Genomic DNA, 26,437 nt, shown 5'->3' on the forward strand with positions numbered 1-26,437 from the left:
CAGAGGTGGGTGGGGGTGCAGGGAAAGTACCTTCTCAAGATGAGAACTTTGAAGGACAATGTTCACTTGGATATGTAATTTATGGTATTGCAAAAAAAAAAACAAAAAACATACATTTGGCATCACACTTGGTATTGCACAGAACAAAACATAATACAGCCAGTGCCTACACACTTATAGCTGATGCTGTTGATTCTCAGCCCACAACAGGATCCAAAACAGTCTAAATAAAGCAAGCAAGCAACTCCAAGCCCACAAACCAGGCAAATTAGGAGGTGATTACATCCATTTGTGTTTCAGAAGCGCTCCTTGATTCACAAAGGACTGTCTTTAAATAGCATCCCTGGAGTGTTTACAGATCTGTAACTGCTTGCTTGAAGGGCTGCAGGTAGAGAGGAAAACCAAAAACACAAGTTGTAGAATCCCTTGCCAGTTGAAGCCATCCTGAGGAGTGTATAACCTGATTCAAACCTATAAACATAGAGGGATCTATCCCTGCTGTAAAGAGAAGACCTGCAACCATCAACCCTGGGGAGCAGGCTGGGGTCTGAGTTCTTATCTGAGAAAATGCACATAAAAGATTTGTATGCACATAGCACATAGTAAGTGCACAGTAAACATCAGTTGTCATCATCATTCCCTATGTTCCAGCACCAGCTGGGTGTCCTACAATTCAATTCAATTCTGACACTAACTACCTGGAGTTAGCACAGGTCCCATAGGTTAAGATACTCAGTCTCACAAGACTATCCTCACTTCAGGCAGTAACAGGAAATCCCAGGTGCCCCCAGGCTGCCTACACTTCTGCTCAGTCAGTCACCAATTTGGGGGTTCCTATGACCCCCTTTCAGTTTCAGTAATTCACAAGAATGACCCACAGAACTCCCTAAAGGGATTATATTTAGCAATAGCAGTTTTATTAAAGAAGGCAACTCAGAAATACTCACATGGAAGAGATGTATGGGTCAAGATCTGGGAGTCAACGCAGGGGGAAGGAGTGCAGAGATCCCATACCATCTCCCATGGAACCAGGGTGTGGCACTCTTCCAGCACATCGCTGTGTTCATCCACCTAGAAGTGCCCCCAAGCCTTGGTGTCCAAGACTTGTTATGGAGGTTTCGTTATGTAGGCACGATTGATTAAATCATTAACTATGTGATTGAATTAAATTCCCATCCCATCCCCTCTCTCCTCTCCAGAGATGGGGTGTGGGGCTGAAAAGTTCAATCCTCTAATTATGTGCTTGGTTCCTCCAGCAACCAGCCCCTATCCTGAGCTACCTAGATCCCCACCCCTCCCATAAGTTGTCTCATTAGCCTAAATTCTGGTATGGTCAAAAGGTGCCCATTATGAATAACAAAAGATACTTCTATCACTCAGGAAATTCCAGGGTATTTTGAAATACTATGCCAGGAACTGAGAATAAAGCAGATATATATTTTTACTATATCTCATTCCCTTAGCCATGCTATATCCTGCAAAATAAGGCTGAAGGAAGGTCTTAAGAGGTCAAACAATTCACTTCTCTGCCTTCAGGTGAGCCTGTATTTTAATTGTTGAAGACAGTTGATTATCACTTTTACACACACACAATCTAACAGAATCTTGCAGGCCAGAAAGCTTCCCAGTCAGTTCACTGTGGCCATACATTTCCAGATTTCCGGGGAAGCCTCACAGTGGAAACCTTTCCATTGGGACTGGCCATCTCCTTCCTCCATCTCTTCCCATATACTTTTATTAAACCTCTCAGTTCTCCTCCATATTCAGAAAGAGGACTGGCCACCAAAGCGTTAACTCTGGCCTGATCCCAGACAGGAGAAAAGGCAGGTCCCATGTTCCACCACGTTAGGATGCACTTCCCCATTGTACATGATTTTGGCTGTTCCTAAAATACTTCACACACCTGAAGGTCTGTGTCTAGAAGAATTTTCAGATTTATTACTTCTGCTGAAGGTGTCTTCCCATGCTTAAAAATGCACTTCATGCTCTTTCCCTGCAATTACTCTGAAGTTACACAGTCAGTAGTGCATGTCATCACAGGTACTATGACCCACAGTCTCCTCCTGACATTCTCCAAGGGCTTACTCATTAGGACCTCACAAAGATGACACTATCCTCTCTCATTGGGCATGTTTCTTCACCAAGAATTTTCTCATGTTGTCTTCATTCACTCAATCCATCAATTATTATTATTATTATTATTTTTTGAGACAAGGTCTTGCTGTTACCCAGGCTGGAGTGCAGTGGTGCAATTGTGGCAGGCCTGGTCTCACTAACGCAGGTCTCTATAACAACTATTTTAGCACTGACTGAGTGGTGAAGTTAAATATTAAAAGCTGAAAGAGCCAGTGTCCTTATATAAAGGCTGGAATGTAACGCAAGTCCACCATGAGTTTTGCCCAGGCTTTTCCTGGGCCTTGAAGCATGGCAAGATAAGGAAGGAATTCTTAACAGGACCCATTTAGGATTAAACAAGTTTTATTGGGTGTCTGAAGAAACTCCCTAGGCCTCCACAAACAAGTTTATTGGGGGTCTGAAGGAACTTCCCAAACCTCCATGATTTAGCAGGAGATAAGATAAGGGTAATCATCCCAGCACCTGGACCCATTTAGATTAAGTACATTTACTGAGGTTCTGGAGGAAGGTCTTCAGGACTTAGATCCTAGTTATAGATTAAAAGAAGTGAATCACTTATGTCTTTAGGTAAATGCACACTTACATGTAGACATATAGCTCAGAAGGTATATAAGTTCTGAAAAACTTTGTAACTTTGAGTTGGTTTGGTGATATTTTTCAGGCCTTCTCCCTGTAGAGAGGTTACAGAAATAAAAACTCTCTTCTTCCTCAGTTCATCTGCATCTTGTTATTGGCCCACAAGAAATATCAGCCTGACCCTCAGTTTGGTCCAGGAACACAATCACTGCAGCCTCAAGCTCGTAGGCTCAGGCAATCTTCCCACCTCAGCCTCCTGAGCAGCTAGGTGTGAGCCACCACACCTGGCCTTTTTGTTTTGTTTTTTTTGTAGAGATGAGGTCTCACTATGTTGCCCAGGCTGGTCTCAAACTCTGGACTCAAGTCATCCTCCTGCCTAAGCCTCCCAAAGTGCTGGGGCAATTCATCAATTCTTTATTCATTCATTCTGCCTTTCTCTGGATTGCTCTCTCCACATTGTCTAACTGGTAAACTTCTCAGCATTCACAATCCAGCTTAGATGTCACCTCCTCTGAGAAGCCTTCCCCGGTTGCCTTCAAGCCATATATGTAATGTAGATATTGATCTGCGCACCAGAATATATAATGTAGATATTGATCTGTGCACCTATCATAATCACTTACAATGTTATTTTCTGCATCATATAATGGTCTAAATATTTCCATATCTTTTTCTATTAAAGACAATTTTCATTTTTCAACTGGGCCGTTGGTGCCTTTCCATCAATGACATAGTGCATTATCACTCAAAGATAATCCTGTTTGTAACATTTGTTTCCAGCATTATATTCATTTCTCATAATTGAATTGCTGCAATTAAGTATTAAACCATAGTATTTCCTATATTTATAAAAATGGAATTGTCTTGCTCATGCAGTTCCATAGCCTGCTTTTTTTAACTTACAATGTCATGGGCATCCTTCCATGCCATTAAGCATTCTTTTACGGCATCCACTTTAATGCCTGCCTAGAATCCCAACATCTGGATGTATCTTCATTTATTTGACAAATTCCCTGCTGCTGGATGTTTGGAGGTTTCCAATTTTTTAGCACTGAAAAAAATGTCCTTGTAGCGAATCTTTCCCTCTATCTATTGCTTTTTCTTTAGAATAAATCCCTAAAAGTGGGCCTCTCCAAAGTGTGTACTTAAGGCTTCCTCTATATTGGTAACTTGCCTTTTCTAGAAAGATTGTACCAGCCTACATACATTTAAGAGTGTTCTCTTCTCACTCCTGTTCACCACATTCTTAAAACCGGTAGGCAGAAACCGAACAGGTGACAATCTAACGTTCAACACATAAATCTCCTTTGGACAGGCTTTGTAGGTTTTATGATTAATTCTCAATAGCCACAGTTGACTCTATTTTATTTCTTTTGTTTTACTGAATACATACTCAAACTCAAAGAGATTTTTAAGTAGATTGCATGCATGTTTCCCATGGTTTTAATTGTTTCGTTAGTTGCATCTTTTGACTTTCATGCGGGGCTAGGGGGACTTGATTTCTTCATGTGTTCTATAATTTTTAACTGTGAGCTCATCTTTAGTGGAATTTTTTTCTTTGGGATTCCCAGGGGCTCAAGATTGGGGAAGCTCGTGGTACAGGCTTGATGTTTCCATTTCTGTCAGGGGATCTTTTACCAACTTCAGTCTGAGGTGATCAACCCACTTGTATGCCTTGAGCCTAAGCCAGTAGGTAGAGCTTTCTAGTGCCACTTTCATGGATGGAAAGCCCTTTATGGTTCCTGCTTTGATCTTTTTTTTTTTTTTTTTTTTTTTTTTTTGATTTTGTGGCTTTAATTATTTGGATAATCAATTGGATTGATTACATGGTTGACAGATTCTGCAATATCATAACTGAAATGCCTAAAGATCTTTGCTTGGAAACAGCTGACTGTAAGTTGCATAGCTGTATCTAATACCACTGTTATGTTTTTTTTTTGTTTTTTTTTTTTTTATTTATTATTATTATACTTTAAGTTGTAGGGTACATGTGCATAACATGCAGGTTTGTTACATATGTATACTTGTGCCATGTTAGTCTGCTGCACCCATCAACTCGTCATTTACATCAGGTATAACTCCCAATGCAATCCCTCCCCCCTCCCCCCTCCCCATGATAGGCCCCGGTGTGTGATGTTCCCCTTCCTGAGTCCAAGTGATCTCGTTGTTCAGTTCCCACCTATGAGTGAGAACATGCGGTGTTTGGTTTTCTGTTCTTGTGATAGTTTGCTAAGAATGATGGTTTCCAGCTGCATCCATGTCCCTACAAAGGACGCAAACTCATCCTTTTTTATGGCTGCATAGTATTCCATGGTGTATATGTGCCACATTTTCTTAATCCAATCTGTCACTGATGGACATTTGGGTTGATTCCAAGTCTTTGCTATTGTGAATAGTGCTGCAATAAACATACGTGTGCATGTGTCTTTAGAGCAGCATAATTTATAATCCTTTGGGTATATCCCCAGTAATGGGATGGCTGGGTCATATGGTACATCTAGTTCTAGATCCTTGAGGAATCGCCATACTGTTTTCCATAATGGTTGAACTAGTTTACAATCCCACCAACAGTGTAAAAGTGTTCCTATTTCTCCACATCCTCTCCAGCACCTGTTGTTTCCTGACTTTTTAATGATCGCCATTCTAACTGGTGTGAGATGGTATCTCATTGTGGTTTTGATTTGCATTTCTCTGATGGCCAGTGATGATGAGCATTTTTTCATATGTCTGTTGGCTGTATGAATGTCCTCTTTTGAGAAATGTCTGTTCATATCCTTTGCCCACTTTTTGATGGGGTTGTTTGTTTTTTTCTTGTAAATTTGTTGGAGTTCTTTGTAGGTTCTGGATATTAGCCCTTTGTCAGATGAGTAGATTGCAAAAATTTTCTCCCATTCTGTAGGTTGCCTGTTCACTCTGATGGTAGTTTCTTTTGCTGTGCAGAAGCTCTTTAGTTTAATTAGATCCCATTTGTCAATTTTAGCTTTTGCTGCCGTTGCTTTTGGTGTTTTAGACATGAAGTCTTTGCCCATGCCTATGTCCTGAATGGTACTACCTAGGTTTTCCTCTAGGATTTTTATGGTATTAGGTCTAACATTTAAGTCTCTAATCCATCTTGAATTAATTTTCGTATAAGGAGTAAGGAAAGGATCCAGTTTCAGCTTTCTACTTATGGCTAGCCAATTTTCCCAGCACCATTTATTAAATAGGGAATCCTTTCCCCATTTCTTGTTTCTCTCAGGTTTGTCAAAGATCAGATGGCTGTAGATGTGTGGTATTATTTCTGAGGACTCTGTTCTGTTCCATTGGTCTATATCTCTGTTTTGGTACCAGTACCATGCTGTTTTGGTTACTGTAGCCTTGTAGTATAGTTTGAAGTCAGGTAGCGTGATGCCTCCAGCTTTGTTCTTTTGACTTAGGATTGTCTTGGAGATGCGGGCTCTTTTTTGGTTCCATATGAACTTTAAAGCAGTTTTTTCCAATTCTGTGAAGAAACTCATTGGTAGCTTGATGGGGATGGCATTGAATCTATAAATTACCTTGGGCAGTATGGCCATTTTCACGATATTGATTCTTCCTATCCATGAGCATGGTATGTTCTTCCATTTGTTTGTGTCCTCTTTTATTTCAGTGAGCAGTGGTTTGTAGTTCTCCTTGAAGAGGTCCTTTACATCCCTTGTAAGTTGGATTCCTAGGTATTTGATTCTCTTTGAAGCAATTGTGAATGGAAGTTCATTCATGATTTGGCTCTCTGTTTGTCTGTTACTGGTGTATAAGAATGCTTGTGATTTTTGCACATTAATTTTGTATCCTGAGACTTTGCTGAAGTTGTTTATCAGCTTAAGGAGATTTTGGGCTGAGACAATGGGGTTTTCTAAATATACAATCATGTCATCTGCAAACAGGGACAATTTGACTTCTTCTTTTCCTAACTGAATACCCCTGATTTCTTTCTCTTGCCTAATTGCCCTAGCCAGAACTTCCAACACTATGTTGAATAGGAGTGGTGAGAGAGGGCATCCCTGTCTTGTGCCAGTTTTCAAAGGGAATTTTTCCAGTTTTTGCCCATTCAGTATGATATTGGCTGTGGGTTTGTCATAAATAGCTCTTATTATTTTGAGGTACGTTCCATCAATACCGAATTTATTGAGCGTTTTTAGCATGAAGGGCTGTTGAATTTTGTCAAAAGCCTTTTCTGCATCTATTGAAATAATCATGTGGTTCTTGTCTTTGGTTCTGTTTATATGCTGGATTATGTTTATTGATTTGCGAATGTTGAACCAGCCTTGCATCCCAGGGATGAAGCCCACTTGATCATGGTGGATAAGCTTTTTGATGTGTTGCTGAATCCGGTTTGCCAGTATTTTATTGAGGATTTTTGCATCGATGTTCATCAGGGATATTGGTCTAAAATTCTCTTTTTTTGTTGTGTCTCTGCCAGGCTTTGGTATCAGGATGATGTTGGCCTCATAAAATGAGTTAGGGAGGATTCCCTCTTTTTCTATTGATTGGAATAGTTTCAGAAGGAATGGTACCAACTCCTCCTTATACCTCTGGTAGAATTCAGCTGTGAATCCATCTGGTCCTGGACTTTTTTTGCTTGGTAGGCTATTAATTATTGCCTCAATTTCAGAGCCTACTATTGGTCTATTCAGGGATTCAACTTCTTCCTGGTTTAGTCTTGGAAGAGTGTAAGTGTCCAGGAAATTATCCATTTCTTCTAGGTTTTCCAGTTTATTTGCGTAGAGGTGTTTATAGTATTCTCTGATGGTAGTTTGTATTTCTGTGGGGTCGGTGGTGATATCCCCTTTATCATTTTTTATTGCGTCTATTTGATTCTTCTCTCTTTTCTTCTTTATTAGTCTTGCTAGCGGTCTGTCAATTTTGTTGATCTTTTCAAAAAACCAACTCCTGGATTCATTGATTTTTTGGAGGGTTTTTTGTGTCTCTATCTCCTTCAGTTCTGCTCTGATCTTAGTTATTTCTTGTCTTCTGCTAGCTTTGGAATGTGTTTGCTCTTGCTTCTCTAGTTCTTTTAATTGCGATGTTAGAGTGTCAATTTTTGATCTTTCCTGCTTTCTCTTGTGGGCATTTAGTGCTATAAATTTCCCTCTGCACACTGCTTTAAATGTGTCCCAGAGATTCTGGTATGTTGTATCTTTGTTCTCATTGGTTTCAAAGAACATCTTTATTTCTGCCTTCATTTCATTATGTACCCAGTAGTCATTCAGGAGCAGGTTGTTCAGTTTCCATGTAGTTGAGCGGTTTTGATTGAGTTTCTTAGTCCTGAGTTCTAGTTTGATTGCACTGTGGTCTGAGAGACAGTTTGTTATAATTTCTGTTCTTGTACATTTGCTGAGGAGTGCTTTACTTCCAATTATATGGTCAATTTTGGAGTAAGTACGATGTGGTGCTGAGAAGAATGTATATTCTGTTGATTTGGGGTGGAGAGTTCTATAGATGTCTATTAGGTCTGCTTGCTGCAGAGATGAGTTCAATTCCTGGACATCCTTGTTAACTTTCTGTCTCGTTGATCTGTCTAATGTTGACAGTGGAGTGTTGAAGTCTCCCATTATTATTGTATGGGAGTCTAAGTCTCTTTGTAAGTCTCTAAGGACTTGCTTTATGAATCTGGGTGCTCCTGTATTGGGTGCATATATATTTAGGAGAGTTAGCTCTTCCTGTTGAATTGATCCCTTGACCATTATGTAATGGCCTTCTTTGTCTCTTTTGATCTTTGATGGTTTAAAGTCTGTTTTATCAGAGACTAGGATTGCAACCCCTGCTTTTTTTTGTTCTCCATTTGCTTGGTAAATCTTCCTCCATCCCTTTATTTTGAGCCTATGTATGTCTCTGCGTGTGAGATGGGTCTCCTGAATACAGCAGACTGATGGGTCTTGACTCTTTATCCAGTTTGCCAGTCTGTGTCTTTTCATTGGAGCATTTAGTCCATTTACATTTAAGGTTAAGATTGTTATGTGTGAACTTGATCCTGCCATTATGATATTAACTGGTTATTTTGCTCGTTAGTTGATGCAGTTTCTTCCTAGCCTCGATGGTCTTTACATTTTGGCATGTTTTTGCAATGGCTGGTACCGGTTGTTCCTTTCCATGTTGAGTGCTTCCTTCAGGGTCTCTTGTAAGGCAGGCCTAGTGATGACAAAATCTCTAAGCATTTGCTTATCTGTAAAGGATTTTATTTCTCCTTCACTTATGAAACTTAGTTTGGCTGGATATGAAATTCTGGGTTGAAAATTCTTTTCTTTAAGAATGTTGAATATTGGCCCCCACTCTCTTCTGGCTTGGAGAGTTTCTGCCGAGAGATCTGCTGTGAGTCTGATGGGCTTCCCTTTGTGGGTAACCCGACCTTTCTCTCTGGCTGCCCTTAAGATTTTTTCCTTCATTTCAACTTTGGTGAATCTGGCAATTATGTGTCTTGGAGTTGCTCTTCTCGAGGAGTATCTTTGTGGCGTTCTCTGTATTTCCTGGATTTGAATGTTGGCCTGCCCTACTAGGTTGGGGAAGTTCTCCTGGATGATATCCTGAAGAGTGTTTTCCAACTTGGTTCCATTTTCCCCCTCACTTTCAGGCACCCCAATCAGACGGAGATTTGGTCTTTTTACATAATCCCACACTTCTTGCAGGCTTTGTTCATTTCTTTTTCTTCTTTTTTCTTTTGGTTTCTCTTCTCGCTTCATTTCATTCATTTGATCCTCAATCGCTGATACTCTTTCTTCCAGTTGATCGAGTCGGTTACTGAAGCTTGTGCATTTGTCACGTATTTCTCGTGTCATGATTTTCATCTCTTTCATTTCGTTTATGACCTTCTCTGCATTAATTAGTCTAGCCGTCAATTCTTCCACTTTTTTTTCAAGATTTTTAGTTTCTTTGCGCTGGGTACGTAATTCCTCCTTTAGCTCTGAGAAATTTGATGGACTGAAGCCTTCTTCTCTCATCTCGTCAAAGTCATTCTCCGTCCAGCTTTGATCCGTTGCTGGCGATGAGCTGCGCTCCTTTGCCGGGGGAGATGTGCTCTTATTTTTTGAATTTCCAGCTTTTCTGCCCTGCTTTTTCCCCATCTTTGTGGTTTTATCTGCCTCTGGTCTTTGATGATGGTGATGTACTGATGGGGTTTTGGTGTAGGTGTCCTTCCTGTTTGATAGTTTTCCTTCTAACAGTCAGGACCCTCAGCTGTAGGTCTGTTGGAGATTGCTTGAGGTCCACTCCAGACCCTGTTTGCCTGGGTATCAGCAGCAGAGGCTGCAGAAGATAGAATATTTCTGAACAGCGAGTGTACCTGTCTGATTCTTGCTTTGGAAGCTTCCTCTCAGGGGTGTACTCCACCCTGTGAGGTGTGGGGTGTCAGACTGCCCCTAGTGGGGGATGTCTCCCAGTTAGGCTACTCAGGGGTCAGGGACCCACTTGAGCAGGCAGTCTGTCCGTTCTCAGATCTCAGCCTCCGTGTTGGGAGATCCATTGCTCTCTTCAAAGCTGTCAGACAGAGTCGTTTGCGTCTGCAGAGTTTTCTGCTGCTTTGTTGTTGTTGTTGTTGTTGTTGTGTAGCTGTGCCCTGTCCCCAGAGGTGGAGTCTACAGAGACAGGCAGGTTTCCTTGAGCTGCTGTGAGCTCCACCCAGTTGGAGCTTCCCAGCAGCTTTGTTTACCTACTTAAGCCTCAGCAATGGCGGGCGCCCCTCCCCCAGCCTCGCTGCTGCCTTGCCGGTAGATCACAGACTGCTGTGCTAGCAATGAGGGAGGCTCCGTGGGCGTGGGACCCTCCCGGCCAGGTGTGGGATATGATCTCCTGGTGTGCCTGTTTGCTTAAAGCGCAATATTGGGGTGGGAGTTACCCGATTTTCCAGGTGTTGTGTGTCTCAGTTCCCCTGGCTAGGAAAAGGGATTCCCTTCCCCCTTGCGCTTCCCAGGTGAGGCGATGCCTCGCCCTGCTTCAGCTCTCGCTGGTCGGGCTGCAGCAGCTGACCAGCACCGATCGTCCGGCACTCCCCAGTGAGATGAACCCAGTACCTCAGTTGAAAATGCAGAAATCACCGGTCTTCTGTGTCGCTGGCGCTGGGAGTTGGAGACTGGAGCTGTTCCTATTGGGCCATCTTGCTCCGCCCCCCACTCCCTGCTTTGATCTTTACAGATCCCTTCATATGGATGCAACTCTGCTCTCCAGGCATTGGTATTATGACTCTCTAGGGGTATAAAGTTCTGATATCTCATGGACCATTTGGCTCATTTAGTTTTCTCTTCCTTTATGACAACTGGGCTTCTCTTTTCTTTTATTTTTGATCCAAGCTATGTATTTGAAGCTTTTGATGCTACATTTTATCCAGTATTCCTATGTGTTCAGAGTATGAAAGGGCTCCTCATGTCAGATCAGCTACTATATTGGCTGGAAGTCTCTGAGCTCTTCCTATACCCTTAGGGGTGACTTGACACTCTTTGATGATGGCCAGAGGCAGAAGAGCAGTTGAAGCAACAATCATAGCAATTGCTAACAATTCAACACAGGTAGGACACTTGCGACTACATGAATTAATGTACACATGGCTTCCTTGCAAGAGTCACAGCCATGTTATTGGGCGAAGAAAAGAAGAATGTCCCATGTCAAGAATTTATGCCTGAGCTCCTGGTTCAGTATATACCTTTAGAACCACAACCTAGAATCAAAAACAACAATTAATTTAACTATTCATTGCTGAGCACCAAGCACTGCTGTAAGTACATTGCATAGATTAACCTATTTATTCATCACACAAAATCTGCGAGATAACAATTGTTGTTATTCCCATTTCACAAATGAAGGCACTAGTTCAGAGAGGTTGAGCAATGTGACTGAGGTCACAAATGAAATAACAGAGAAGGGGTTTGAACTCAGAAAGTCCAAGTCCAGATCTCAGAGTCCTGACCACGGTGATACTTGGTATGATTTTTTCCTTGTCTTTTGCAAAACATCCTTCCAAACTCCACTCTGCAACCTCCTTTCTTTTGAGATGTCCTTAGTGCTCAGTGTCTGCTTCTTTATCATTAGACTCTTTCATCTAATTCTACTGACCCAATACACTTTGTTGCTACCAACAAGAGAAAACATAGACAATCACCTCTCTCCTCTCTTCTTCTCTCCTCCTTTCTCTCTGACTCTCCCTCTCTCTCTTGCACAGAACTACTTATGAGGTACATGTACGATGCATTCATTCTATTACTGCATTTTCTTTTTTGTATCATGTTAATTATCCTTCCTGAGCAGTATCACCATCACCTCTCTGCAGCAACTGGGTGAACCTCAAAAGGCTAAATTATCAAGCAAACTTTCCAGGTGTATTACTTCCTTGCTACTCTTGCCACACAGTCTATATGAAATAGAGACACCTGCTTCTCCTCCATGTCTATATAGCACAATCACAAGGGGAGGTTTTAAAAAAATATGAATTAATTGCTCCCATCCCCAGAGCTTTTGTTTCATTGGTCTGGCATGTGGCCTGGACATTAGGAGTTTGAAAAGCTCTCCAGGTAATTCTAATGTGCAGCCAGGGCTGCGAAACGCTAAGAAGAAATTAGTTATGCCCCAGGATTCTGTCCTGATTGCCTTCTAGTTGGATTTCGGCAGACATCCCACCCTTTTTCCCCTTATAACCTTAGAACTTGAGCATGTGTAGAAATGTCTGGAGGGCTTGTTGAAACACAGATTCCTGGGCCCCACTCCCAGAGTTTCCGATTTAGTAAGTCTGGGATTGTGGCTGAGAGCTTGCATTGCTAACAAGTTCCAGGTGATGCTGATGCTACTGATCCAGGGACTATCCTTTGGAGACCATTGTCTTAGAACTATTCTTGCTCTTTCAATGCCCCTTCTAGGCACTGTTCACTGCCATCGTTCAGAACGCCATGCCTCCTGTTCCTGTTTTCCTGACTTATTTTTCAAGATCATGTTCAAGTCCTTCCTCTTTCAGGTCTTCCGGGACTAGCCTAGCTGGATGGCATCTCTTCCCTTCTCTATACTACTGAGGTTTCTTCTCTTCTCTACCACTAATTGTGGTTGTTGACTACAGGTTATAGATTTTAGAGCTAGCAAGTTTCTCAGAGTCCAGCAATTCAAGACTTTGCCTTTAAACTGAAGGGTTCTTTTTCTTACAAATGAGATCTTCTTGCAAGTGGCAATACTTAAAATACTTGGATGGGGTGAGGCTAGGAGACTATGGACATTACTATTTGTATCTCTTTCTGTCTGTGGGGTCCTAAGGTGCTTTGAGAGGCCACTTGGTTCCTGGGGCATATAATTTGGAAACCACCCATAGCCTGACTCTTCACTTTACGGATGAGAAAACTGAGACTTAGAGAAGGGGAGTAATTTCCCCATGCATCCATGTGATATTGTTGATCACCGACTCTGTGCCAAGCCCCCTGCCAGGCCCTTGGGGGCTGGTGAACAGGATGGGCAAGCCTCTACCCTTATGAGCTTATATTCTAGCTGGGGAGACAGACAATGTGTAAGTAAACACATAGATAAAATCATCACAGATTGTAATAATTGCTTAGAGGGAACCCAACATTTGCTAGAGTCACGTGAGTTCAAAGAGGGTTTTTATGAAGCAGTCTTCATTCTGAGTCTTGAAGGATGAGAAGAAACCAGCTAGGTGAAGAGCTGAGTGGGGTGGAGGAGGCTTCTGCTAAGCCTTGCTTGTAGGCCACAGTGAAAATTCTGGGTTTTATTCTCAGTAGGATAGAAAGCCAGTGAAAATTTTTAAACAGGAAATGACAAGAGCTGACTTTGTTCCTCCTAATATTTGTCTCTTTGAAGACTTGGATGGATATTTATCTTTTCAGTTTTTTCACAGCACCCCATGAAGAGTAGGTACTGAAAATCTGTGTTGATCACCGATGGCTTCCTTGAAGTCAACAAATATTTATAAGATGCAGTTTCTCATCTTCTATTTGGGTTTAAAACCCCTTCAAGTGTGTGTTCAGAGCTGTGGACCATTCCTTAGAAAACATTCCCATGTACATGTGCACACTATGTTTTGCATAAATAATTGGTGAATGTCCTGAAGGCCAGCTCGGGACTTTGTACCCTGAGATACCTTGCTGTAGAATCTGCTGTCTTGGTACTTTTCCTCTGAAGATCCCTGGTTTGGATAGAGATCATTACTGTCTTGGATTTAGGGTCAGGTTATCTTAGTATTTTTAAGTCTTAGCTGTCTTGCCTGTAAAATGGGCAAATAAATGTATATGTCACAGGGGGAATTTAAGAATTAAATATGATAATGTGGAAAGGTATCCAGTACCTAGACATACAGTAGATATTAATTACTTCCCCTCGCTTTTTGGAGAGAAAGTATTTCTTTGTGAGGCAGAATCATGCAATTGTTAAGAACCTAACTGTGGTGATGAATAAATGAGAATTGAATTCTAGTTCTGTTTCTTACTCAATTTTCTCATCTGTAGAATGGGGACACAGATGTAAAGACACTTAGGGTAGTGCTTGGCACCTGCAAGAATTTTTGATAATTAATTTCTGATAATTTTGATAAGAATGATGACGCTAACATTGTTCATTCTATGTCACGCTATGTCTGCTTGGGTAAGGAATAGGAAGACTTCTAAGACGAATTGAAAACACAGACCTGATTCTAAGGAGGTTGGACTTTTGGCAGTGTGGCTAGCCTGTGGAAAATGCTTCCAGAGTGTTTCCCTGTGGGAACCACCTCAGCTAAAGATGAGCTGATGCTCGTGAAATCTGCATCCTTTACATGGCTCTGCCAGCTTTCTGGCAGAGCTTTCTGGTTCAGCTTTCTGAACCCAAGCAAATCAGGGTGGAGAATAAAATTCCTCAGGTATCAGAAATGGGTCTGCTTTCCCCTGGGAACACTTGGTAATGTGGAAAAGATGCAACACCAAGAGAGGGCATAAAACCAACAAAATGAGGCCAATGCACATGCAAGAGCCTGCTTCCTCCCCAATTTAATTCTATCTTGTTAAGTAATGATGGAATAAAAATTCCGATGGTGGAAGATGAGATTTGCAGCCCTATTTGATCAAATGCCTATCACTGTTGCTTCAAGCGAAATGGGTCACTTCATAAACAGCTAAATAAATCAGACCTCAAAGGGAAATGAAAAGTCACGGCCGAGAATGAAATGAGATAGAAATCATTCCCAGCTCTGATGTTTGTTTGGGGCATCGCTGATGGGGAAGTCATATCTAGGCTGCAGTAGGAATCCCAAAGTGCCCCGTGGAGGATTATTATGGAGTGGGGATTCAACCTGATGAGTAAACCCTTATTAGGGGGCCCCACCTACCTAAGCCAAGCTTGTCCCAGGGAATTGCGAAAGGCCAGCAATTGATCTTCCACTATTAGGGCTCCATTTGTGAAATTAACTAGGCGGTGTGGGTAATAATTTATGGGGAATCATTAACCTAATGATATTGCTTCTCTATAAACTGCTTAGCCTGTCTCAGGGAAAATGGATTTCATAAATCTAGGTGGAAAATTCCAAGTGACTCATGGAAGGCTTATCAGCAGGGTGGGGATGGGTCACCAGACGGTGGAACTCTGCACTTTTGGCTTGGTTGAAGGGCCGTGAAGGTGGCTCCTTCACTTTCTTTTCTGTGGTAGCCCAGGTAGACACTTAAATTAAGACAGGAAGTTTCCAGGGTTGAAAAGCACATGATGGAAAAAGGTGTGTTGATTTTCTTTGTCTTGAGTTTTAAATCCTGCAACAGACCTGCTCTGGGGATTTTGGCAAAGGGGAGAAAGTGACATCCTCAGTGCAGGAAGTTTCTGAGCTGCAGAAATCATATCTTTCCGCATCTGGAAAAGAATCAACCTCAAAGCTTTAAACAAGTCAGCTTCTGTATCTGCCATGTGCCAGGTAGGGAGTTCTACCACCTTGGATGGGGATGGTGCGGAAGCTTTGAGAAGGTGGCTTAAGGCACTAAATGATGAGGTGGAGCCAGCACGCCAGGGTGGGAGGGAGGGGCACTTAGGATGGATAGCAAGGAAAACTCAAAGTCCCTGAGATCAGAGCAAGTTTTGAGATCAGAGAATTTATTACCGTAATAAGGTAATATTTATCCCCATTTGTGAGATGGGAAAACTGAGGCCCAAGGAGATTAGGTAGATAAACCTTATCCTACACTAAAAGATGGGCAAACTGGGATTTTGTCGACAACCACCTGGCTAGTTGTCAGCAAACTAGGGCTCCTGGGTCAAGGCAGGACTTCCTCTGTTTTTGTAATAAAGTTTCATCAGAACACAACCATTTATTTACATATTGTTTACAGCTGCTTCATTGCTAGAGGCAGAGTGGAGCCGGCATAACTAGCCTGGCAAGCCTAAAGTATGTTCTGTCCAGCCTTTTACAGATCAAGTTTGTCCACCCCTTCACTGGACAGTGATGCCTTTGCCTTTTGTGGAAGCAAGTGACAATCGTATGGTCCCTGGGAATATGTATCATTCAGTTCATTGTGTGGGTCCAAGAAGGAAAAGGAAGACAAGGACAAGAAGGAGAAGAAAACGAACACATTTTTCAGAAGGGAGAAAACAGAGTTGTTTGAGAGAAGAAACATCCCTTCCAAGTGGGCAGAAGATACTGATATCCAGAAAGAAGCATTTGATTCTGAGGCCCCTGGGGTTACCTGTGATGCAAACAATATAGGGACGGCCACTATAAAGTATACCAGATGAGAAGCAGTGCTTGGATTGAGAATACCAGCGGGTGTCTCCATTGGCAGCAGCTAGGCCTGTGTGTCTCATTAGCATGAGGGACACATATGGAATCTTGGCATTTCCCCAAATACTGTCAGGGGTTGGTGCACATGACAGAACCAGCCCAGGATGATAGGGAAGCTGTGATGGTTGTCTCCAAATGCATGGATTCAGAACTGAGTGGAAGGTATCTTCCCCACAGTGAAGCCTTGTTTAAAGAGGATTCTCCTTCCCGCCTTCTGCTGGCATTACAGCATTGCATAGGGAAGGACAACTCCTAGCTTTAGGATTAAACCTTCCTGCATTTGAATCCTTGATCTAACTGCCTTGTTAGATCATCTAACTGATTTGAGTAAGTAACTTATCTCCTCTGAGTCTGTTCCTTCATCCGAATGTGCAGATAATAATAGTACTTGCCTCATTGGGTGTTGTTAAGGTTAAGTAAGAAAAATAAAAACATGTGGCAGTTGGTCGTTTAAATTCTTGTTCTTGGTGTCAAAGGCTGCTAATATCATCTTATTTTCCATGCTCCATTATGCATGTCTTCTTAGTTAGGGTGGGGAGTTTAGGGATAGGGTTAAGAATAGGGCTCTAGCCTGGTCTTCTGTAATAAGAGAATCTCTGATTTTGAAATTGCTAATAAAGACTACATTTCCCAGTCTCCTTGGAGTTGGATGTGGCCATATAAGTAAGTTACGGCCAATGACAGAAGGACAGGGAGCAAAAAAATTTGAGGTCATTTCTATCTCCATGCACTCCCGAATACCTAGAGCTATGAGGTCCTGTCCACCATGGATAAATACTGCCATAATCTGTTTGCCGATTTGCAAATCAGTCGAAATTTTGCTGTGTTTATTCCATTTTCAGGAGTGAAATGCTCTTGTCAGGATTCGTATATATAATATACAAACATTTTAATGATAATCTTATAAAAATAAAGTAATGCTACATATCATCAAGGCCTTACAAATTTATACTCTTCTGTTCTTTAAATATGAGATGATGTATTACCAAAAAGAAGAGCCATTTGTATCTAATACTTCCAGGATGCATCTTCCTTTTCTTCCTTCCTGTGGGCTGGAAGGTGAGCATGATGGCTGGAGTTGGAGCACCCATTTTGAGCCATGAGGAGGAAGCCTCATGTTGAGGCACTAGAGTAACATGCTAAAAGGAGCCTGGGTCCCTGAACTTCTTAACTCCAGCTTTTGATTCCATGAGAGAGAAATAAACTACTGTCTTGTTTAAGCGATCCCTAAATTTTGCATTTTCTCCTAGAGCAGAGTTAATCCTGGTATACTAGTTGTGTGGGCATGGGTAAATTTTCTTAAATTCTCTGAGCCTCAATAACCTTATCAACAAAATCGGTGTAAAAAGCCCTATGCCCTCAGAAGTGTGTTGAAGATTCAAGGACACAATGTGGTGGTCTTCTGCTGCCTCAGTAACATTTTATAATGCTCTTGAAATACAGATCTTCAGACCCCACATCTAATACCAGGTCTTGTGATGGGGCCAAAGAATGTCCATTTTTGTCAAGTCCCCTGGGTGGCGTGACACCAAACCATGTTCAGGAAGCTTGGAGTTGAGAGATTCTTCCTTTCTTGCTTGCTTTCAAAGTTGGAGTGATCATTAAGAGATGCAGCCTGCACATATCCAATAAGGAACTCAGCCTCTCTAAGGGGGCCTTACAATGTCTCCTGCCTACTCCAAAATACCCTGCAACAAACACCCCTCAGCCCTTGCTTTCCTCCTCCTTACTGCACGTGTGCCCCCAGCAACCACCAACTGCTTCATCCCATCTGAACGACTTACTCTGAAATTCTGTTTAAAATGCAGCAGCGTCAGTGGATTATGGCTTGCTGGTTTATATACTCGTGATGAATCTTTTAATCTAATTAAGGAAGGCAAGATTTTCCCTGGATGCTTTCGGCTGCACAGAGCTCTGGTTTTGAAGCATAGTATACTGGCTGAAAGCACTTTTTTTTAGGGCCAGGAAAACCTGAGCCATAATGCTTGCTGTGTAGCCCTGAGCAAATCACTTAACCTCTCTAAAGAGTCAGTTTCCTCCTCTAGGAGCTAGGCTTTGCGCCAAGTACTTTGCATACATGGAAAAATCCTCCAACAACCCGATGAGGCAGACATCTTCATTATCCCCATTTTGCAGATGAGGAAACGGAGGCTCACAGAGGTTAATTACATTGCTCAACTCACATAACAAGTAAGTGGCGTAAATTTAACGGAACAATAATATCTGACGGGTGGTCTATTCTAAGGACAAACTAGTTGAGGTCCGCTAGAGTTTAGCATGGCTGTTCCCCAGGGAGTACACCACTTACTGTTGTAACAATAAGTGCTGTTACTGTCATTATTACATGGTTGACCTCAATGGAGGAGGCAGGAGATCCCAGGAGTATGAGGCCAGGCCATGGAAAGCAGCATTCCTGTTGCAGGTGGAGGAGCCCAGGAGGCAGAACAAGACCAATTGGTGCATTCTCTAGGCCCACAGACTCATCTGATCTGAATATGGGCTGATGTTCCAGGGGATGGACGTATCGTCAGAAACGGTCTCTTGGTTCTGAAAGTCTGGGTGGTGAAGACCCTGGTTTTTTGGTGATTGCCTCAGTTACCTTCATTCTAGCCACATTCGGTTCCCTAAGGACCTGAAGCCAGACATGTGCACTCTCTCCTTGTTGTTTCTCTGTGAATCAGGATTCTCAGAGGAGGAGAAGAGAAACACTGGGGTGACCAGGGAGGTGAGGGAAACTGAAGAGATAGAGTAAAAATTGCAGAAGGCGTAGTTACAGGGTTTTTTTTTTTTAATCTGATATTTGATTAGGAAAATGTTTAAAGTTAAAAGAACATCCCAATGATCGGCCGATCATAAACCTAAAATCTACTGCTAACATTTTACTGTACTACTTTATTACGTCTCTTCATCCATGATGCATTTCCAAGAAAATTTCAGATGTCTGTAATAAACATTTCAGTATTAAAAAAAAAAAAACAAAAAAAAAACAAACCTTCAGAATCTGTTGTGCCGGTGAAACCTGCCTTGGCAGCCCAGTGTGTGTGGTTCAGATGGACTTGGAATCCCTTTGGTGGAAACGGAGGTGGGAATCTGAGCCCTTGAATTCCAGATCCACTTTCTCATCTGAACAGAGCCTCAAGACACTGAGACTCTGAAGAGTACAGTCTGAAAGTCATTAATGTGGTCCAAGTTACTCATTTTAAGGAAGAGGAAACTGAGGCTTGGTTGGGTATGGGGAGGCTTATCTCAAGTCATTTATTAATTCAACAAGGATCTGTTAGAAACTGACTCCAGAATTCTTACACAACCCCTTTGATAATTTGATAAATGTGGTGAAACTTTCTGCAGAAAAGTGCACATAAAGAGGATGGGTGGGAGTCGCAGACCTCTGAATCCATTCATGTTTATGATCTCTGAATCATTAAGGTGCATTTGTGGACACTTCAGCCACATGATCTCCACAAGATGCTGGGGGCAGAGGTTGTCCCTCATCTGGAGGCCTCTCAGACTATTAGGCCACCTTGTACAACCTTGCTGAAGAGAGTGTGAGAGGAGAGAGATGGAAAGATGACTGGGAACAGTTAGAGAGAGAGAGAGAGAGAGAGAGAGAGAGAATGAACAGAGAGTAGAGAAACACATGGAGAGAGAGCAAGAGAAACCTCCATTGCTAGGAGACTCAAGGCTGGCAAAGAGAAGAAAGACTCACTTGGAAAGCAGCTGCCTGTTGGCCCTGCCCTCCAGCAGCCTTCTAAACTGCTCCCATCCTGCCCGCTTTCTGCCAATGCCAAAGCAAATATTCCCAGATAAACTCTTGGAACCTAGAAGGTGGGAAGGGATTGCCATCTCCAGCAGCAGCCCAGCCATCACTGGCTCTCAAAAGCATAATCAATTTCACTACCGCTCCTTCATCCACTGCCTCTGAATCTAGAGTTTCCCATGCGGAGCAGGCTCTGTGGGAGAGGCACTGGCCCAACACTTGGGGACTTTGCTTCACAGGACAGGAGCTGGGAAAGAAGGGGTTTCTAAGCAGCCCTGAGTGGACTCTTGGGGTGAGGGGGTTAGGGTAGAGTGGCCCATGATTCCAGAGAGTGTGGCCAGATCCCAAAACCCAGAAGAGCAAGTGAGGGCAGGGGCAGAGAACGAGTCTCTGGTCTGAGCTCATCTGCTTAGTCAACTTTCAGAGCACAGGGAGGGTGGTAGAAGGGGTTAGATTCAATAAACAATGAGAAAGCAAGAAAACAAGGAAGCATTATGGTGGTCAGGGAGGTGGCTAAGAACTTGGTCTTGGAGTCTCTCCTTCCTTCCAACTATCCGTCCATCTGCCCATGATCCACTCACTCATCCATCATTCCATCCATTCTCCAACCCACGTATTCATTCCTTCTCTCATCGTTCATCATCCACTCATCCATCCATCCATCCATCTATCTATCATCCATGCATGCAGCCATCCATCCATCCATCCTTCCATCATCCACTCATTTATCCATCATCTACTCATTCATCCAATATCTACCCTTCAGTCATGCACCCATCCATCCATCCATCCGCGCAGAATCCGCTCACTCATCCATCAGTTCATCCATTTTCCCATTCACTTATCCATTCTTTCTTCCATCATCCATCATCCACTCATCCATCCATTCATCCATCATCCATGCATGCATCCAATTATCCATCCATCCAACCACCCATCTGCCATTCACTCATCTACCCATCATCCATCCATCCATCCATCCATCTGCCCATCATCCACTCACTCATCCATTTCCCATCTGCTTACCCATTCTTTCTTTAATTCATCCATCATCTACCCATCCATCATTCACCTATTATCCATGCATCAAACCATGTATTTGTCCATCCATCCATCCATCCATCCATCCATCCATCCATCATCCATCCATCCATCCATCCACCCACCCATCCATCCATCCATCCATCATCCATTCATTCATCTATCCATCCATTTGTAATTTTTTTAAATTTTTTGAGATGGAGTCTCACTCTGTCACCAGGCTAGAGTGCAGTGGCATGATCTCGGTTCACTGCAACCTCCCCCTCCTGATTCAAGCGATTCTTCTGTTTCAGCCTCCCGAGTAGCTGGAACTACAGGCATGTGCCACCATGCCAAGTTGGGGTTTCACCATGTTGGCCAGGGAGGTCTTGACCTCTTGACCTTGTGATCCACCTGCCTCAGCCTCCCAAAGTGCTGAGATTACAGGTGTGAGCCATTGCACCTGGTCTGTAATTTTTATTTTCATTAAGATAATTCATGAACATAGTTTAAAACTTAAAATAGCATACAAAGGCTTATAATGAAATTCGGAAACTCCCAGCTCCTTTCACTCTTCCTACATCTCTCAAGGAGTGGGGAAAAGTTTTCAATCTAGAGAAGATGGTCAGGAAAGATCTCTCTGAAAATGGGACATTTCAACACAGATTTGAACAAAATGATGAAGCAAACCAGGCAAATATCTGAGGGAAAGGTGGGCTAAGCAGAGGGAACAGCAAGGGCAAAGATTCCAATGGTCTGAGTGAACCTGCAGAAGGGACACAAGGCTGGTGTGGCTGAATCCCAGGGGGTGACAGCAATGATGGTGGGGCATGAGGAGGGGTGGCAGGGGCCAGAGCACAGAGGTTCATGTAAGCCATGAGAAAGACTGGACTTTTCATTGTGATTTGCAACCTAATTCAAGGCTAAGTAGGAAAGGAATGCACTTTTATTTGTGTTTTTATTTCTGTCCGATGAGAGGGGACTGGAGTATAAGGCAAAGGCGTGAAAGCCAGTTACCCTGGTAAGAGATAATGATGGCTTGGACTAGCATGTTAGAAGTGGACATGGAGAGAAGTGGATAGATTCATAATATGTCTTGGAATTATTGCTGATAGAATTTAGTGCCCAATTAGATCTAGGATTGAGAGAACCAGAGGAATAAGGATAAATCTCAAGTTTTAGCTTGAACCATTGAATAGAAGGTGAAGCTGTTACTGAGATGGAAGACTCTTGAATGACTAGGTTCTCAGAGAAATTGTCAGACAGACCTGGGTTCAAGTCTTAGCTCCACCTCTTTCTAGCTGTTTTTTCTTGGGTAGGTCGCTGCATCTCTCTAAGCCTCAGCTTCTCTACCTGTTAAACGGGTATAGTAAACATACCTACTCCACAGAGGTTTTGGGAAGACCAAATAAGTTTTGGATGGAAAGTGCTCATCCTCGTGCCTGTCACATAATAATTAGCCAATACATAATATCTGTCTTTATTAAAAAATGAGAGGGGCTTGGGGAGATGATAGGGATAGAGATTAGATAGGTAGATAGATAGATAGATAGATAGATAGATAGATAGATAGATGATAGGTAGATAGAGTATATGTTTTGTTTTGCCCTCATGTTCAAAAGCCAGGCAACCCTATCAAATCTACTCATATTACCAGCTTTTAATGGTTTCTGGTATTTTCTTTTAGTGGTTTCCTTTAGGTTTCCAGCTTTTAGTGGTAACTGGCATTTTTTCTGCTACACTTACCCTTGATGAGAAGGTGGGAAGAATGGGTAGACAGAGCCTCTCCTTCTACCTGGATGGCATCACCTATGATGCTTAGAGAAAACCCACTGAGACATGTCCTACCACACATACATTGATGGGAAAATGCTGCCAAGACCAAGTTTTGGGTCTACAGATCTTGCTCCAACTCATCAAAACAATTTTACATGTTATGTTATTTGATTCTCACGACGACCTGTGAAGTAGGAATTATCAGCCCCATTTGACAGATAAAATGGAGACTCATGGAACTTAAATAGATTTCATAAAGTTACATTCTTAGAAAATATTGGGATTGAGTCCTTTGGGCCTTGGCTTTTATGTGGGTTACATACCTGAACTGTGGCCCCTGTGATTAATCCTAAGGAAATCATCTTGAATGTGTACAGAGATTTAGTTACAAGGATGTTCACCACAGTGTTGTGTCTAAGACCAATAAATGGGAGGAAAAACCCTAAATATCCACCAATAGAAAATTGGTCAAATAAATAGAGGCAAGGGGAATGTAGGCATGATACTGTTATCTATCTGTCTATCTATCCACCCATTTATCTTGAAAGCAATACAGATCTTTACTAAATAAAGCCTCTCAAGGGACATCAAATGCAACTCTGTAATCCTTAGCAAACATTTAAAAAATCATCTTTCCCCATTCCTGTTTTCTCACATCTTTGTCATTTTAGCAAACAGGATCTCACTTTGCTGCCCAGGCTGGAGTACAGTGGTGCAATCACAGCTCACTGCAGCCTTGAACTCCTGGGCTCAAGCAATCCTCTTAGCCTCAGCTTCCTGAGTAGCTGGGACTACAGGCACATGCCACCACCCCTGGCTAATTTTTCTATTTTTTGTAGAAACAGGGTCTTGCCATGCTGCCTAGGCTCATCTCAAACACCCAGGTTCAAGTAATCCTCCCATCTCAGTCTTCTGAATACCTGGGATTACAGGTGCATGCCACCATGACTAGCTAATTTTTATATTTTGTGTAAAAATGGGGTTTCACCATGTTGACCAAACTCATCTCAAATTCTTGGGCTCAAGTAATCTGTCCGCCTTGGCCTCCCAAAGTGCTGGAATTACAGTCGTGAGCCACGGCACCGGGGCATCTTTGTCATTTTCTTGATACTTCTCTCTGAATGACTCTACTTTTTCTGACACCCAACTGTCTTAGTATCGTGCCTTTGCTTCCCCTTCCCATTTCCTTTCACCTGTATTCTTTTTCATCTTATAAAAATGAGAATTCCCTGTCCTCTGTTACCTAGTTATTTCTATACCAAATGTTGCGTCATAAAAACTCAGGAACCCAGAAGGTTAAGAATTCTCCCTGTTGGGAGAAGAAGGGGAAATGTTAAAGGGGCAACCACCAAACTGTCTTTAGCAGGTGGAGGACAGTAAGAAGATGTTAACAGTCAAATGTTAAGATTTTTTTTCCCTCTATCACACTTACATCGTAAAAGCTTTGCTATTTTTGGGCAAAGTCCCTTCCAGAAAATACATGCCACTGGCAGCCCCATAAGTGTGTATGAGAGCATCAGGAATCCTCTCTGACTGTGAAAATCTTCAAGATGATGTTTCTGAACTAGGGAAATAATTCTTAAAATATTCAAAGTCAGTTGTCCCACCATGGTCACTGGCTCTCAGAGAGGCAGAAAGAGCTATGCCCCAGGCAGCTGCTCTGAGCTCTGAGAATTGGATCTGAAGCAATTTCCTGGTTCTGGCCTCTAGATGAATGAAAATAAATCATGTTCCTTTGGCACCTGCTTCGGGAGGGAGATGTTCCACAATCTTATCTCTATTCAGAATCAATTTAACAAGGTATTGACATTCCTGGATGGAGGGAAGTAGCCAAAGACAGATTGACTGGGCAAGCTCTAGGAAAACGTGGAGTTTATATTTCAAGTGACTACTGGAAAGGGGCATTTAGTGGGCTCACCCACACCTGTCTGGGGAAGGTCTTCAGTGTGGAGATTTGAGATGTGTTCCTGCTGGAAACTTCCCAACCCTCTTCTCCTGGAGTGCAAACCCCTCTTCCCTGGGGTGAGCCCATTTTAAGCGGCTTGGCTTCCTCCTGCCAGCCACAAATGTGGGCATGAAGCCACGTGTAGTTAATCAGAATATCTCCTTCTTCGGGCTACAATGATTGGGTCAATGGTGCAATCATGAACCAAGCCAGCAATCAGAGCTCTCTCCAGGATTTTTCCATAGAAGCTCTTAGGAAAGATGATTTTCCTACTGATGCATCTTTTCAGGACCATGTGACTCCAGGGTTGCCAATGGCTATGTTTTCCATCACATCATGCGAGCCAAACACAGAAGAGAGGTCAAGAGGCAGAGTTCCTTGACACAGTCTAACTTGAACTCCTGGATCCAGCTATATCTGAATCCCAAACTTACTTTGAGATTTCCTGTTTCATGAACCAGTATATTACAATTTTAGTTGAAGCTAGTTTGTGTTGGGTCTCTATCATTTGCAACTCAAAAGAATTCTAATACAGGTCCAATATGCAAGGGGTTAAAGCATTTTGTATGGTCTCTCTGACCCATAATCTCAGTCTCCACCTACCTAGTGGCCAGAGTTCAATTCAGTTTAATTTAATTTCGTTCCATTCAATTCCATTTGATTCCATTGACTCTAGTCAATTAGATTTAGTTCAACTCAATTCATCTAATTTGTTTTGAGCACCTACTGTATACTAGGAATGCAGAGATGAAAAAGTATCCATCTTTACTCTTCAGGAGTTTAAACTGATTTATAAATAGTTGCTGACCAATGTGATAAATGTTCTTATGTGCCAAGTGCAGTAGGACCAGAGAGAAAAAATGAACTTACACAATTCTGATTTTTTAAAATGTATTTTATTATTATTATTATTATTATTATTATTACTATTACTCTAATAGGAGCCAGTGTAGTTTTGTACTCAAGAGCAAGGGAATTGGGACTGTGTAGATTCACCTTCTACTGTTTTTAGCTGGGTGACTTTCAGTGAAGAGGTTTCACCTATCTGAACCTTACTTTCCTCATTTGCAAAATGGGATGGTAATAGAATCTATGCAGTCTTGTGAAAAGTCAGTGAAAGAACGAACAAGCCAAATGCCTGACATATAGCAAGTGCTCAATAAATGCTCGTCACCTCCACTCGCTCCTCTGCCCATCGGGAGTGGTGGTGGCAGATAGCAGTGGGGGTTAGTGACAGAACTCTCTCTATACTGCCTTTGACACATAGCCCTAAGGCCTTGCATAATTCTTAGCACATAAAAGGTGCTTAAAACAAATTTAATAAACATGTATTGAATGAAAAGTCTTGAGTTGTGGGTGGACTGGAAGAATTGGAAGCAGACAGAGGTCCAAGCCCTCAGGAGGGGCATGAGTGTTAATGTTAGTGAATTTCTCCCAGTGGGGGCGGTTAGGGGTGCAGTTAGCCTGGAACCATTTGCTGGAGGGATTGGCTTGGAGA

This window comes from Papio anubis, chromosome 9, assembly GCF_008728515.1.
Source record: "Papio anubis isolate 15944 chromosome 9, Panubis1.0, whole genome shotgun sequence".
NCBI classification, from domain to species: domain Eukaryota; kingdom Metazoa; phylum Chordata; class Mammalia; order Primates; family Cercopithecidae; genus Papio; species Papio anubis.